General features: G+C 41.5%; 1 long non-coding RNA gene across 3 annotated transcripts in view; it reads right to left on the bottom strand.

Moving 5' to 3' along the window:
- The window catches only part of LOC133609488 (uncharacterized), a 165,065-nt gene that overhangs the window by 145,158 nt on the left and 2,510 nt on the right, over window positions 1-17,397 (bottom strand). For 2 of the 3 annotated variants that reach the window (XR_009815718.1, XR_009815717.1), the window contains exons 2-4: window positions 16,111-16,226; window positions 15,985-16,040; window positions 13,828-13,946 (exon numbers count right to left, since the gene is read on the bottom strand). This is a non-coding gene — a long non-coding RNA (uncharacterized lncRNA). Of the gene's footprint in view, window positions 1-13,827; window positions 13,947-15,984; window positions 16,041-16,110; window positions 16,227-17,201; window positions 17,278-17,397 lie in introns of those variants that run through there. The other variant, XR_009815719.1, reaches the window with a different exon arrangement.

Raw genomic sequence — 17,397 nt, 5'->3', positions numbered from 1 at the left:
TACTCCCAGAGTACTGTACTTGCAAATGAGAAACATACTGTAAGTGTAAGAAAACAATGTAACTGTAGAGCATGAGCTTAGTCTTAAAAGTTGAAATAAAACATTTTAGATTTTTTTTAAACAATTAACATTTATAATTACATTTGAACACACAAAAAAACGGGCTTAATCAGTACCGGTAACGATTCCAAGGTACTGGCATTTAATACCGCATTGATTCAAATGTGAAAGTTACCTATCTCTTGTCTCCCAACCTGAGGATTGTTAATTTAATCCCCAGTCTCTTAGTGAACATGAGCAAGATACTAAATCACCAGTTGCTCCTGACAGCGTGTCATTAGAAAGGTAAATGAGGCAACAGTCAAAGCACTTTGTGTACATTGAAGGTAGAAAAGTGCTACACAAGTGAAAGCATTTACTTACATATACACACACGTATATATATATATATATATATACACACATACATACACATATATATTTGTGTGTGTATGTATATATATATATATATATACCGTATTTTCCGCACTATAAGGCGCACCGGATTATTAGCCGCACCTTCTATGAATTACATATTTCATAATTTTGTCCACCAATAAGCCGCCCCGGACTATAAGCCGCGCCTACGCTGCGCTAAAGTGAATGTCAAAAAAACGCTGCGCTAAAGTGAATGTCAAAAAAACAGTCAGATAGTTCAGTCAAACTTTAATAATATATTGAAAACCAGCGTTCTAACAACTCTGTCCCAAAATGTACGCAAATGTGCAATCACAAACATAGTAAAATTCAAAATGGTGTAGAGCAATAGTAACATAATGTTGCTCGAACGTTAATGTCACAACACACAAAATAAACATAGCGCTCACCTTCTGAAGTTATTCTTCATTCGTAAATCCTTCGAATTCTTCGTCTTCGGTGTCCGAATTGAAAAGTTGCGCAAGCGTGGTATCCAAAATGGCCGGTTCCGTCTCGTAGAAGTCATCGGGAGTCAGTGTCGCTGTTGTTCTGTGAATCCTGCCTTCCGGAAAGCTCGGACCACAGTTGTGACCGAAATATCTGCCCAAGCATTTACGATCCACTGGCAAATGTTGGCGTATGTCGTCCGAGGCTGTCTGCCCGTCTTAGTGAAGGTGTGTTCGCCTTCGGAGCTGTGTGAAAAAAGCCACCCGGCCTCTTCGCGTAAACTTCCCTTAACCACTCGCTCATCTTTTCTTCATCCATCCATCCCTTCGAGTTAGCTTTTATGATGACGCCGGCTGGAAAGGTCTCTTTTGGCAAGGTCTTCCTTTTGAATATCACCATGAGTGGAAGTTAGCATGGCAAGCTAGAACCACAGTGAAGGATGACTTCATTCCCTGTGGTGCGAATATTCACCGTACGTGCTCCCGTTCCACAGTGCGGTTCAGTTGCTGTGAAATACGGTAGTAATCCGTGTGCGGATGGAGAGATTGCGTCTTTTTATGAACCGGATCGTTTAGTAGGAGCCATTTTGTGGTCTTTACAGATGTAAACAGGAAATGAAACGTACGGTGATATCCGCGCGTTTTTTCTTCTTCTTCCGGGGGCGGGTGAAGCGCTTCCTGTTCTATGGGGGCGGGTGAAGCGCTTCCTGTTCTATGGGGGCGGGTGCTTTCCTTGGCGGTTGCTTGCGTAGAAGAAGAAGCGCTTCCTGTTCTACCGGGAAAAAAGATGGCGGCTGTTTACCGAAGTTGCGAGATCGAAACTTTATGAAAATTAATCGTAATAAAGCGCACCGGGTTATAAGGCGCACTGTTAGCTTTTGAGAAAATTTGTGGTTTTTAGGTGCGCCTTATAGTGCGGAAAATACGGTACACATATATTTGTGTGTGCACACACACACACACACACACACACACACACACACACACACACACACACACACACACACACACACACACACACACACACACACACACACACACACACACACACAACACAAACAAACAAACAAACAAACAAACAAAATCTCCATAGAGCAGGTCAGCAGCAGGAAGCATGAAGTGCTCTAAAACTTGCTGGTAGACGGCTGCGTTGACCCTGGATCTCAGGAAACAGAGTGGACCGACACCAGCAGATGACATGGTTTGGTTTGCATTTCCTTTGGAAATCGAGGTCCCAGAGTCTGGAGGAAGACAGGAGAGGCACAGGATCCACGTTGCCTGAAGTCTAGTGTAAAGTTTCCACCATCAGTGATGGTTTGGGGTGCCATGTCATCTGCTGGTGTCGGTCCACTCTGTTTCCTGAGATCCAGGGTCAACGCAGCCGTCTACCAGCAAGTTTTAGAGCACTTCATGCTTCCTGCTGCTGACCTGCTCTATGGAGATGGAGATTTCAAGTTCCAACAGGACTTGGCGCCTGCACACAGCGCAAAATCTACCCGTGCCTGGTTTACGGACCATGGTTTTTCTGTTCTAAATTGGCCCGCCAACTCCCCTGACCTTAGCCCCATAGAAAATCTGTGGGGTATTGTGAAAAGGAAGATGCAGAATGCCAGACCCAAAAACGCAGAAGAGTTGAAGGCCACTATCAGAGCAACCTGGGCTCTCATAACACCTGAGCAGTGCCAGAAACTCATCAACTCCATGCCACGCCGCATTAACGCAGTAATTGAGGCAAAAGGAGCTCCAACCAAGTATTGAGTATTGTACATGCTCATATTTTTCATTTTCATACTTTTCAGTTGGCCAACATTTCTAAAAATCCCTTTTTTGTATTAGCCTTAAGTAATATTCTAATTTTGTGACACATGGAATTTTGGATTTTCATTTGTTGCCACTTCAAATCATCAAAATTAAATGAAATAAACATTTGAATGCATCAGTCTGTGTGCAATGAATACATATAATGTACAAGTTACACCTTTTGAATGCAATTACTGAAATAAATCAAGTTTTTCAAAATATTCTAATTTACTGGCTTTTACCTGTGTATATATATATATATATATATATACGAAAAGAATACCTACCGGAATCAATAAAAGGCTATCGATGCTGTCATCTAGCAAAGCTGAATTTGACCAAGCAACCCCCCCGTACCAAAAAGCCCTTGATGAAAGCGGATACAATTTCACCCTCACCTATGAACCCACGCCAGGAAACCAGCCAAAAAATAACAGAAAACGGAACGACATCATCTGGTACAACCCCCCATACAGCAAAAACGTCTCAACGAACATTGGACACAAATTCCTCAATCTGATTGACAAACACTTTCCCAAAGACAACATCCTAAGAAAAGTATTCAACAAGAACAACATTAAATTGAGCTACAGCTGCATGAACAATATACGACAAATCATCTCAAACCACAACAAAACAATTGCAAATGAGCCGTCGGCCCTCAGACAGAGCGACTCCAAAACCAACAAAGGATGTAATTGTCGAAAGAAACCTGATTGCCCTCTCAACGGGGGGTGCTTACAAACATCAGTTGTCTACCAATCTAAGGTAATACGCAAGGACATTAACACATCCGACACATATGTAGGATTAACCGAGGGAGAATTCAAAACCAGATGGAACAATCACAAGGCTTCTTTCAGGAACAAAAACCTGCGAAATACCACAGAACTCAGCAAACACATTTGGGACCTCAAAGACAATAATGTTGAATATTCAATAACATGGCAAATTCTTGCATCCAGCACACCTTACAATAGTGGTAATAAAAGATGCAACCTATGCTTGAAAGAGAAACTGTTTATTATTTACCGTCCAGACCTGTCATCCCTCAACAAGCGCAGCGAAATTGTAACATGCCGCCATAGACGGAAACACCTCCTAGGTAACACATGAGCCAATCACCACGCCCCTAGGCCAGCCTGTACCCACCCACTCTGTGCCCTATATAAACCATGGTATGCGAATGCTCCCATTAAAATCTCCTGACGATTGAGGGTACCCCCCCTCATGAAACAGGCCTGTAGAGATGAAATAGTCTTGTGATTTTTTTCCCACACATACATATATATATATATATATATATATATATATATATATATATATATATATATACACACATATATACATATATACACACTGTTGGCGTTAACGCACTTTTTGTGGCTCTTTACGCATTGATATCAGAAAGGACGCGCATTTCCGCATGTCCCGATAATCTCCGGGAAGTGGATTTTTTTTTTTTACCGACCCTGCCTCCTCAGGTCAAAACTACTATTTGCTTGTTTTTTTAAATCGATTATCGCTTTCCTCCGGTGTTTTGTTTTGTTTATATTTGCCTGGTCAAATTTTCGTCCCCGTTTATTGCGTTTTTATTGGTCGTCTTCAAAGTAAGAACTTTCCGTTACAATTTCTTAAATTTTGATTCACCGAAAGTTTTATCAATCACAAATACTGCCTCAGTTTGCACACGGACAACTTTACCGCGAGGAGCTTTCAAAGGAAAGACTTCATGGTAAACACTAAGGTGAGTGTAAAGTCAACCTTTTTTACTTCATCCTGTGCCATTGCTCCAGTAAATGAGTTGTTTTAGTCTTTGTGAGTCCATGGAAACTTCACTTTTATCTACCGCTGGATCGACATCATTCAAAGATGGAGACAGGCTAGCTGTTAGCTTTAAGCTAACCAGCACCCGACCAGACTCCTCCATCCTAAAAACATACTTTACAGGTCAACAAACGTGGCAAATATGTGCCTTTTGAAGTGTCAATGTGCAAAGAGTGTTCAAAAGGAATCTCTTGGAGAAGTGACTGACAAGTTAGCAAGTGTTGCTCGCATCGCTGACATCATCACCGTCATTGTTTACTGAAGCAGAGATGCTGACTGTCGTTATGATAAAAGTGCATGCGTCGCCAGGCTCTGCTTTTTATCGATAGACTTATCAGATTTAATTTTTTATTATCTATAGCAGTGGTGTCAAAAGTGTGCCCCGGAGGCCATTTGCAGGTAATGCTTTAAAAGGCCCACCGCACATTCTAAAAATACTATTAAAATAAACAAAAACATAAAAGTGGAATAAAAAAAAGCTTACAGGAGAAATTTAATTTAAAAAAAAGTTGCAATGTTGACTAATAAAACAAAGCGTTTTTTTTTCTTTAAAACTGTCATTGCTCAAAAGTAATATTGAATCAAAATCAATGTTTTTATGAATTATTGGCCTATCCAAAGCTCCGATTACTTCACATCAAATATTCCACTTTGAAAAATATTTTTTCTGGAAGATTTTGCATATTTTGTGTGTTTGCCATTAAAAAAACAGTTTTCTTTGACAAAAAAGGCAGAAAACAAACTAACAAAAAAACAACATTAAAAAAAACCCAAAAAACTTAGAATTGACAGATAGATCTGAAGTTGATGTAGACTAGAGATTTCAGCGTTAAATAATGTATGTATGCCCTGGCACACCGTTATCATAATTTCATGACCGAAGCAAAAAACATTTTACACTTTTATACTGAAATAAATACAACTACAACTTATCAAATACAAATATAAAAAAACTTCCGGCAGCAGTAAAGTTTAGATCCATGTAGGAAGGAAGAAAGTGAATTAATGTTTATAACTGAATAAATTTACATATGCATAACAATTTTATTTATTTTGTATTATTTTTTTTAATTAATTAACATTTATGACAACCTTTTTTCCAAAATACAATATAGAATGTGAGATACAACAGGATAATGCATACATTTTTCAGTTACAAAAAAGTGGGACCCCAAAAATGTACTGTGGGACCCCATTTGTATGACTTGATGGGGTCCCTGGAACCCCATTTTGAAAATTCCTAGCGCCAAAACTGCAAATATATACACACACACGCACACACACACACACACACTACATATACACACTTACAAATATGCATATATCTATACGTATACACATTCAGTATATGCATATACACACACAAATACATACAAATATATACATATACAAACAAATATACACATAAATATATACATATTAGTGTTGTCCCTATACCAATATTTTGGTACCGGTACCAAAATGTTTTTCGATACTTTTCGGTACTTTGATACTTTTCTAAATTAAGGGGACCACAAAAAATTGCATTATTGGCTTTATTTTAACAAAAAATCCTCTTACGGTACATTAAACATATGTTTCTTATTGCAATTTTGTCCTTAAATAAAATAGTGACCATACAAGACAACTTGTCTTTTAGTAGTAAGTAAGCAAACAAAGGCACCTAATATAGTCTGCTGACATATGTAGTAACATATTGTGTCATTTATCATTCTATTATTTTGTCAACATTATTAAGGACAAGCGGTAGAAAAATAATTATTAATCTATTTGTTCATTTACTGTTAATATTTGCTTACTTTCTCTTTCAACATGTTTTATCTACACTTTTGTTAAAATGTAATAATCACTTATTCTTCTGTTTGGATACTTTACATTACTTTTTGATGATACCACAAATTTGGGTATCAATCCGATACCAAGTCATTACAGGATCTTACATTGGTCAAATTCAAAGTCCTCATGTGTCCAGGGACATATTTACTGAGTTTATAAACATAATATACTTTTTTTTTTAAACGAAATAAGTTATTTTGTGATTGTGACAGTTTGACCCCACACTGTCACTGTTTGACCTTTGGACTTCCTCACAAACCGTGCACATTTGTTGGGAAGCTCAACATGGACACAAACATTCAATCTTGTTAGCCAGTGAAAAGCATGTGCTCAACAAACAAATTGTTACCTGTCACTCACCATGGCTCTGAACTATTGACCAAAAGAGTCAGGGTGGGGTTGAGGGCTTTATATAGGTGATCACACCTGCATTCACTAATTAGGCCAAATTTGGGTCGAACCATGATCTTCAAATGCTGGGTGTTACAGAAGGACACTGGACATTTAAAAGTTGTGTTGTCTAAGCCTGAATATACTGTGTACGAAAATGACTGCTCTACACATGCAAAAGTACCATGTGAATACTTTTTAGACATGTGATGGTTATTTATGGTGAAATTTACAAAATAACTGTTTTCTTAATTTCCCCTGTCAAATTGGTCCCAGCTAGTGGGCGGGGCTAAGGGCTATTTAAGTTGGAAAATGCCGTTTTTCTGACAGTCTGCTGTTGGTCACTGCCAGAGGAGGTTCTCTGTCCTGAGTAGGAGTTTCGGTCTCCATGCATCAAACATCTACTAAGGTGAATATTTTGATGATGAGATTATGTTGTGTTGTAACCGGTTAAACGAGTTTTGTTGAATGCTAATTGATTTTGCTAAATCTGTTATGATTAGTTTATTCTTTACTTTGACATATTTGATTATTGACCTTTGACTATGAGTACATGTATTTTGATATAATGAATGATTTATCTTTTGATTATTTTTAATATGCTTATTTTGATTAATTATATAGGCCTAGTTAACGCATGCAACTTCGAAATGTATTTAGAATATAAATGTACTATATATAATATACGATACTAATATTGCCTCTATTTATTACATTACAGATTGTGGGTGCTTTGTTTTTTCTGTCGTTGTTCACCTTTTGACACTTTTTGGGATTTCAATAAATGTTTGTAAACTCTCACCAACTGCGTGCCTTGCCATCCTTGATTTGAAAGTCTGGTTTGCAAAGGTTACATTACCTTCACCCGAGCCTGGGTGTGACATATGGTGGCAGTGGTGGGATCAAACTGTCACATTACCTCCCTCCTCTCCAGCGACAGCAAGTCCAGGGAGACGAGACAGGTAATCAGCTAGCAAGTTACTTTTGCCAGCTCGATGTGTAACGTTGAAACAATAAGGCTGTAACGCCAAGTACCATCTGGTGACACGGGAGTTCTTATCCCTCATGGAGTTGATCCAGCTCAATGCCCGGTGGTCCGTTTCCAGATCGAAGGTCCGTCCCAGAAGGTAATAACGTAGGCTGTCCAATGCCCACTTGATGGCAAGACATTCCTTTTCAATGGCAGAGTACCTAGTTTCTCTGGGATGCAGTTTACGGCTCAGATATAGAAGCGGTTGTTCCTCGCCCTCCTTTCCTTGGGCTAGGACGGCTCCAAGGCCCACACCAGAGGCATTAACTTGAACAAGGAATCGCTGGTTGAAGTCAGGACTTTGTAAGACCGGAGAAGAGCATAGAATAGTTTTGACATTCGTGAAGGCAGTTTCACATGTGTCTGTCCATTTGACTGGATTAGAGGATGCTTTGGTTGTCAGCTTGACAAGAGGAGCTGTGATGGTAGAGAAGTGGGGAACAAATCTTCTGTACCACCCGGAAAGCCCCAAGAATGACCGGACCTGCTTCTTTGTCCGCGGTCTAGGACTGTCTTGGATTGCCTTCACCTTGTCCACCTGAGGACGTATCTGCCCATTGCCAAGATGGTAACCTAGGTAACACACCTCAGTTTTGGCCCACTCACATTTCTGGGTGTTAAGAGTGAGCCCGGCAGAACGGATCCGGAGCAGGACTTGACGCAGATGAGAGAGGTGGTCTTTCCAGGAAGTGCTGAAAACCACCACATCATCGAGATAGGCAGCAGAGAACTGGCCACACCCCTGCAGAACGCGATCCATTAGCCGCTGAAATGTTGCGGGGGCTCCATGTAGTCCGAACGGCATAACCGTGTAATGATAGAGACCCTTTGGTCCACGGAAGGCAGTGTACTCCCTTGACTCCTTCTCTAAAGGGACTTGCCAGTATCCCTTACACAGGTCAAGGGTGGTGATGAACACAGCTTTGCCGAGCTTCTCAAGAAGTTCATCAATACGTGGCATGGGATAAGCATCGAATTTAGAAACGGCGTTCACTTTGCGTAGGTCATTACATACTCTTATTGTGTTGTCTTTTTTAGGAACGAGGACAATGGGGTTACACCACTCACTGTTTGAGGGTTCAATCACTCCTAGATCCAGCATGGTTTGGATTTCATGGTTGAGGGGCTCCACCAGCCGCTCAGGCACTCTGTAGGGGCGCTGACGGATAGGTGTTGGGTTTTTTAAATGAATGACATGTTCAATTAGTGGAGTTCTTCCTGGCTTTCCACTGAACAATACTGGGAATTCTTCACACACTTGCAATAGTTTATGGGCAGATTGTGCAGACAAGTGACTAACATCAGGTTTCTGTGGTGTAGTGAGCATGGACAAATCTGTCTCCTCCACATCATCCTCCATTTCCACTTCCCGTGCCAGCATCACCTTTTCCTCTTGCAACTCCTTGCTTTGAGTATGTACTTGACTGGCTTGGACATCCTTTCCTTCCACAGAGGATTTCCTCTCCTTCCATTCCTTCAGAAGGTTGATGTGGTACACTTGGGATGCCTTTCCTTTCTCTGGATGTGAGATTTCATAAGTGACTGGACCAGCTTGTCTGACCACGGAGTAAGGACCTTGCCATTGGGCCAGCAGTTTATGACTTGAGGTTGGAAGCAAGAGCATGACCTTTTGACCTGGCTGAAGCACCCTGTGACGTGCTTTCTGGTCATACCAGGTCTTCTGTTTCATCTGGGCCTTTCCAAGATATTCCCTTGCCTTAGCTCTGTATTGCTCCAGCCGGTCTCGCATCTGCAGCACATAAGAAAGAACCCCTTGTGATACAGGTGGTTTGGATTCCCAGGATTTCTTCAAGAGGTCCAAGGGGCCTTGAACAGGGAACCCATAAAGAAGCTCAAAAGGCGAAAACCCGGTAGAGGCTTGGGGTACCTCTCGATAGGCAAAGAGCAAGAAGGGAAGCCACTTCTCCCAGTCTCGACCGGTGTCATCTACAAACTTCCTCAGCATGGATTTCAGGGTTTGGTTGAAGCGTTCCACCAACCCGTCGGTTTGTGGATGATAGGGGGTGGTGAGAATGCCAGTAATTCCAAGTTGTTTATGAAGCTGCTTCATGAGCTTTGAAGTGAAGTTGGTTCCTTGATCCGTGATTATTTCATCTGGAATTCCTACTCGTGAGAAGAACTGTACAAGTGCAGAGATGACTTTCGGAGTCTTGATACTCCTTAGTGGGAAGGCCTCAGGAAATCTGGTGGCGTAGTCACAGAGGACAAGGATGTATTCATGGCCTCCACTGCTTTTCTCCAGGGGTCCAACAATATCCATTGCGATCCTCCGGAAAGGAACATCAATGAGAGGTAGAGGGAGTAGTGGGACTTTCTCAGGTCGTCTCGGAGAAGTCTTCTGGCACTGCAGACAGGTTTGACAGTACTCAATAACATCTTTGACCATTAAAGGCCAAAAGAAGCGAGCTTTGACTCGAGCAAGAGTCTTGTCTTGCCCAAGATGACCAGCCCAAGGTATGGAATGAGCAAGATGCAGTACAAGGGGCCTACAGCAGGTAGGGACCACCAAGCGATTCTCTGGCTGATCTGCTACATACAGGACTCCATCCTCCAGGACATACTTTTCACCCTGGTTTGGCTGCAAGGGGATGTTTGCATCTTTCATCTTAGCCAGCAGGGGAGCCAGTGAGACGTCAGCTCTCTGTAGCTCTCGGATGTCTTCAGGTACCTGCCACTCTTCATCAGGTTTCAAGCTTGACACATCACCCAACAGTGGAGTACCTTGGATTTTCTCCAGGCGGCGCTGGCTCTTACTTTTGGGGGGGCCCTTCTGACCACCCTGGCATAGAGAAGGGTCCAAGTCAGGAAGAGGCTCCAGCCCTAGCTTGGCTGTCTGGGCACGGGTGCGTACTGGATAAGCCTCTTGAATGGCTGGAATAAAACTGGATTTCACTTTCTGCTTGTGTGTCTGATGAACAAGATCATGCAGAATAGGCAAGTCTCTGCCCAAGATCATGTCATGGGGCATGTGATCAAGAACCCCCACACGGAGCAAGAAAGCCTGGTCATCGATGATGATGGTCACATCAGCCACGGGATATATTTTTTGATCACCATGGACACATTGAATGGCTGTGGCATGCTGATAGTCAAGATTACCAAGTGACACAAAAGAATGTTTCAACAGTGTCATGGAGCTACCTGTGTCCAACAGTGCTTGCACTGGACGGCCATTAACACAAGCTGGCATCATGATAGGCTCAGTGTTAGGTTTGGCCTCAGGTTCAGGATTGGGTGCAAGAGCAGGTGCCATGACTGAAGCTGACACAGATGGATGGGGAACATGACAGAAGCTGGACAGCTTTGGACCTTTCAAGGGGCAGACTGGGGCTCGGTGCCCCGGCTGTTGGCAGTGGTAGCAGATGAGATCCTTCACTGGACTCTGTCTCGGGAGCGGTCTGTTGTCCCCTGAGGTGCTGTAACCACCTGCTTTCTGCACAACTCTTTGGTGTGACAGGTCGGCTGCACCTTGAGCTGCTACACGGTTGTTCTGCTGCCTTGGCATTCGGAGTCCTTTACGAGCATTCAAGTACTGACCTGCAAGTTTAGCAGCAGTAAGTCCGTCTTCTGTCTCGTCTCCCTGGACTTGCTGTCGCTGGAGAGGAGGGAGGTAATGTGACAGTTTGACCCCACACTGTCACTGTTTGACCTTTGGACTTCCTCACAAACCGTGCACATTTGTTGGGAAGCTCAACATGGACACAAACATTCAATCTTGTTAGCCAGTGAAAAGCATGTGCTCAACAAACAAATTGTTACCTGTCACTCACCATGGCTCTGAACTATTGACCAAAAGAGTCAGGGTGGGGTTGAGGGCTTTATATAGGTGATCACACCTGCATTCACTAATTAGGCCAAATTTGGGTCGAACCATGATCTTCAAATGCTGGGTGTTACAGAAGGACACTGGACATTTAAAAGTTGTGTTGTCTAAGCCTGAATATACTGTGTACGAAAATGACTGCTCTACACATGCAAAAGTACCATGTGAATACTTTTTAGACATGTGATGGTTATTTATGGTGAAATTTACAAAATAACTGTTTTCTTAATTTCCCCTGTCAAATTGGTCCCAGCTAGTGGGCGGGGCTAAGGGCTATTTAAGTTGGAAAATGCCGTTTTTCTGACAGTCTGCTGTTGGTCACTGCCAGAGGAGGTTCTCTGTCCTGAGTAGGAGTTTCGGTCTCCATGCATCAAACATCTACTAAGGTGAATATTTTGATGATGAGATTATGTTGTGTTGTAACCGGTTAAACGAGTTTTGTTGAATGCTAATTGATTTTGCTAAATCTGTTATGATTAGTTAATTCTTTACTTTGACATATTTGATTGACCTTTGACTATGAGTACATGTATTTTGATATAATGAATGATTTATCTTTTGATTATTTTTAATATGCTTATTTTGATTAATTATATAGGCCTAGTTAACGCATGCAACTTCGAAATGTATTTAGAATATAAATGTACTATATATATAATATACGATACTAATATTGCCTCTATTTATTACATTACAGATTGTGGGTGCTTTGTTTTTTCTGTCGTTGTTCACCTTTTGACACTTTTTGGGATTTCAATAAATGTTTGTAAACTCTCACCAACTGCGTGCCTTGCCATCCTTGATTTGAAAGTCTGGTTTGCAAAGGTTACATTACCTTCACCCGAGCCTGGGTGTGACAGTGATGCTAAAAAATATTGACGTAATCATAGTAGTATCGACTATATACGCTCCTGTACTTGGTATCATTACAGTGGATGTCAGGTGTAGATCCACCAATGGCGTTTGTTTACATTGTGACGCCGGTGAGCTACGGTGTGTAGTTAAGCATGTTTAGCTATTCCTCGTCCTGCAAGGATGATACTTGTAAGAAACATACTTTGTCGCCATGGAGGCGAGGATTAGTGATTTAGAAGTAGCTAAAACACTGTAAACTGTGGATGGACTTTAGCTGCTAGCTAGCTAGCTAGCCATGTCTTAACGCACCTCTTCCTGAGGGCAATTCAGTGTAAAAGCTTCACCTTTATCTTTAGTTTTTAAGCCAAACTGCGTCCATTCTCCCTTTTCTGTCTACACACATTGTCTGCTTGTAAGTACTCTGTGATTGTGCGCCGCCGAACATGCTCGTCTGCTTGTAAACCAGCAATGACACAATGTGACGACAACGGGGGGCAGGGCACCGGTACTTTTTGGAGGCGGTATAGTACCAAATATGATTCATTAGTATTGCGGTACTATACTAATACCGGTACAATCATAATACATGTACATACATATATCCTTATACACATAAATATACACATAGACATACATAAACATACATATATACATATAAATATGCATATACATGTATAGATATACATATATACAGTTACTTGTCTTATCAGCCCAGGCCCCATAAGGATGTTAATGTCCCAACATATGCACAAATCTCATACTTACTGCTTTGGTTTATTTGGGTTTCTTATTTTAAAAATTAGCATTTAAAGATGTCTCTCCATTATATCCGTCACACACAATCCCAACTTGCAGGCATAACCGCGAAGTATGAGCACTAAAAATGTCTTTCTCACAAGCATTAAATATTTCTGGAGAGTGCTGGGCGTCAGCCCTCCCACTCGCCTTGGCCAAATAAAGCTCTCACACAGTCAACTCCAGAGGCAATTTCCTACTCGCAGTCTGTATTTTGTGCTGAACACGCCGACAGTGACACATTGGCTAACACGGTGTCAGCAGCATTAAGGGCGCAGTGCAGCGTGGCGCGCTCACTTGACACGGCGGCTTTAATCGAGACCCTAAATGAAGGTAGATGGTGTTCCAGACACCGCTAATGATCGGGCTACTCTGCAATAAACCGACGCAATTAAATGCCTGACACCGGTAAGACAAACTAAGTAAGAATTCAACATGCTCTTATTTAAAATCCAGCATGCAGCCTGGAATTGACTGAGCTGCCTGCATGATCGTATTTAGCCTGTATAGTTCCACTTAGTGCGAGTGCATTGAATCCTTTTACTTACCTCTGATAGTCTTCTCTCCCAAGGTGAGTCCACCTATTAACTTATAGCACCTCAGATGGCTTCTCTTCCCTGACAGCAAAGCACAGCCAATAGAGATGATGGATAGGTGAATGGTGATTCTGCAAGACAAACATTTCATTTATATTTGATTAGTGATGACATCGCACAGCTAAAATTAAATTTGTTAGAAAATAAATTTGTTACGTGCGTGCAGCGAAAGAATACATAGTACTTTACTTCTTTTTAGTTAACTTTTCACAAGGGCTGGGTGATATGGCTGACCACTATTGCGATATAAGTTTTATATTGGTGGATATTGATAATTATTGATATTTGTATGACCTATGGAAAATAAGGACCAGAAGAAAAACATTAAAAGTAACCTGATTATAATCCTCTCGGCTATCAAGGCAAGTAAGTAAATAAGTGTGACCAGTAGATGGCAGTCGCACACAAGAGATAAGTGTAGGCTGCAATATAATGGCAGTCACACACAAGAGATAATTGTAGATTGCAATATGACTCAAGTAAACAACACCAACATTTTATATGTTCCATTGAAAATATAGAATGTTTTAGTACGACTCTGGTAATGTACAAAGCCGCACCGCTTGATGTGCTTCAACATACGAGTATCATTATGGTGTGTGTATAAGTTAAGTTTATATAATTGTAATTTTTCAGTTTCACATAGCTCAAGTCAGTCAATAATTTAATTTTTTTGCGTAATTTATTTTCTGATAGACTAAAAAAAACAAATGTTCCATCCATCCATCCATCCATCTTCTTCCGCTTATCCGAGGTCGGGTGGCAGGGGCAGCAGCCTAAGCAGGGAAGCCCAGACTTCCCTCTTTGCAGCCACTTCGTCCAGCTCCTCCCGGGGTATCCCGAGGCGTTCCCAGGCCAGCCGGGAGAGATGGTCTTCCCAACGTGTCCTGGGTCTTCCCTGTGGCCTCCTACCGGTCGGACGTGCCCTAAACACCTCCCTAGGGAGGCATTCGGGTGGCATCCTGACCAGATGCCCGAACCACCTCATCTGGCTCCTCTCAATGTTAAAGTAATTTTTTGTTGTAAGGTGATTTTGTTTTTGCAGTGGTGTACTTATTTATTCTTCTTAGGGGGGGACATACAAAACTATTGACAAGCACTGGATTAGACATTGAAAAACACTCAAAATAGAAAGTAGATAAATCCACATTAGCTGTTACAAGCCGCTAAAACACTGCGACCATTCAGAAGGACAAAGACGGTATTTTTGAACAAGAATCTGCTATTTTTAAAAAGGACATTTTGTGTAGAATTGGAGTTCATTACAACGAGTGAAGTAACAGGTGAGTCCGTGGCAGCGAACTACCGTATTTTTCGGACTATAAGTCGCAGTTTTTTTTCATAGTTTGGCCGGGCTCCAGTGCGACTTATATGTTTTTTTCTTTTTCTATTATGCATTTTCGGCAGGTGCGACTTATACTCCGGTGCGACTTATACTCGGAAAAATACGGTACATATTTTTAGGTTTACAGCACCTTCTGCATCTTTTCATCATGAACTGAAGCCATTGTTGCACCGGTGTTGCACAGGACTGACAATGTGCGAAAGAAACATCATTGTTGCTATTGGGTAAGAAACCTTTTAGGATGTCCAACCTGCGGCTGTGAGGAATGTGATGACAGCACCGCGGACCAACATTTGAGGCTTGTTTTGTTGTTCCCTCTGATAACTCACAAAAACGTCTTATTTTTTTCCTCCCTCCCGGCAGCTTTCACCCCCGCCGGATTGATGGTTTGAGCCCGTGGGAACACGGCGGAGATAAGAGTGATTATACACTCAAGAGAGCGGCCACCCGGTTTCACCCGCATTGCTGGCAGGCAGCCCACCATCACAAAGACGCTGGCGGTGCACGGGATAGAGTGCGCTCGCTTAGGCGTAGGAGTCAAAAACACAGAAATTGATGTGAGGGATCTGTTTTTTTCGGTGTTCTTGTTTTGGTTCCGCATTGATTTGGGAATGCTGAGGCGTGCAAAATTGGACAAGAGCGGGTCAAATAATTCCTGTTCTTTTGGTGCAGCGGCTAATCAAAAAGCAGCTGGAGTGGATCAACAGCTGAAGAAGCACAATTGCAACAAAAAAAAAAAAAAGACACTTGGCAAACATACTTACACAAGCCCTTCTGCAGCCTCCTCAGCAGCGCCTCAGGGCTGTCACTTATTAGGCTCCTATTTAAATGAGGAAGTGTTTAATGAACTTGTGAAAGGTCACCACCATGTACAAACTGCGGACACTCACCAGTCAAATGATGATGTGGTGCAAAGTGATGCGGCTTAATGAACTCTGGCCTGCAGATTGAGGTCCATTAAAAGGCGCACCATGGTCCAAGCTTATGAATCTTGCTTTAAGCACGCCTGTCAAAACAACAAAGTAAAGCATTTTAAGTTTAGGTGATTATGAGGAGGGATTTTCCATTTAAAACTTAGCATTTTTATACAATCTTCAGCAGCAGGTGCACATTGAGCAGCTTGAGAAGTTTATTTGTAACTTAGATGAGGCAATTCCTGAAGAAATTGCGTGTGAATGCTCCAAATTTAACTGAAATCCTGGAATTTTTTTTAGAATTGTTGAAGTAGAGCAGTGGTCCCCAACCTTTTTGTAACTGTGGACCGGTCAACGCTTGAAAATTTGTCCCACGGACCAGGGTGGGAGGGGGTGTGTGTTTTGTTTTTTTGTCATAAAAAAATACAATCATGTGTGCTTACGGACTGTATCCCTGCAGACTATATTGATATATAATGTAGGAACCAGTAATATTAATAACAGAAAGAAACAACCCTTTTGTGCGAATGAGTGTTAATGAGAGTCAATGGGTGTCAAGTTATGTTTTGTTTGTTTGTTTTCTCCCCTAACCTGAAAAGGGTTTGACTTTTTGACCAGGGGTTACACTGGGACTTCACTCCTTGTTTTAATCCAATGATGAGACAAATCTCTGTTTATCCTTTTATTTTGGACTTGATTGTCTCTTTTTTTCATTGAATAGTTGTAAGGTGAAAAACCTTTGAAAAAAGGTGGACAAATACAAAAGCAATTAGGGACCAATATAAACAAATTAAAATAAACCATTTTTTAAAGTAAAAGTGTTTCCAAAAGTACATATAGTGACCTTTAACAGCTCGGATTTGGCATTTAAACATTTATCAATCAGTCAATCAATCAATGTTTATTTATATAGCCCTAAATCACAAGTGTCTCAAAGGGCTGCACAAGCCACAACGACATCCTCGGTATAGCCCACATTTAACATTTAACATTTAACAACCACTTAGCAATTAAAATAAATTCAACACATCAAATCAAAAACATCAAAATAATAAAAGTAATCTCACCGTCAGCCACCCTGGTCTCTTTAAACAGTTGTCTCTACTGTATTTGTCAAAATCTCCTCGAGCAGTGTTTGTTGGCCTGAAGTCTGAGCAGGAGCTGCAGACTTAAAAAGAGTGGATTTGATTGCTTCAGGTGAGAGCCTTCCTGATTACTGATGGTCTTCAGCTGTTGGGAAATGTTTTCAGTAATTCCAGTTCT

This window comes from Nerophis lumbriciformis, linkage group LG07 (assembly GCF_033978685.3).
Source record: "Nerophis lumbriciformis linkage group LG07, RoL_Nlum_v2.1, whole genome shotgun sequence".
NCBI lineage: Eukaryota > Metazoa > Chordata > Actinopteri > Syngnathiformes > Syngnathidae > Nerophis > Nerophis lumbriciformis.
The sequence above is the reverse complement of the archived record's forward strand: the minus strand, read 5'-3'. Positions and strand labels throughout refer to the sequence as shown.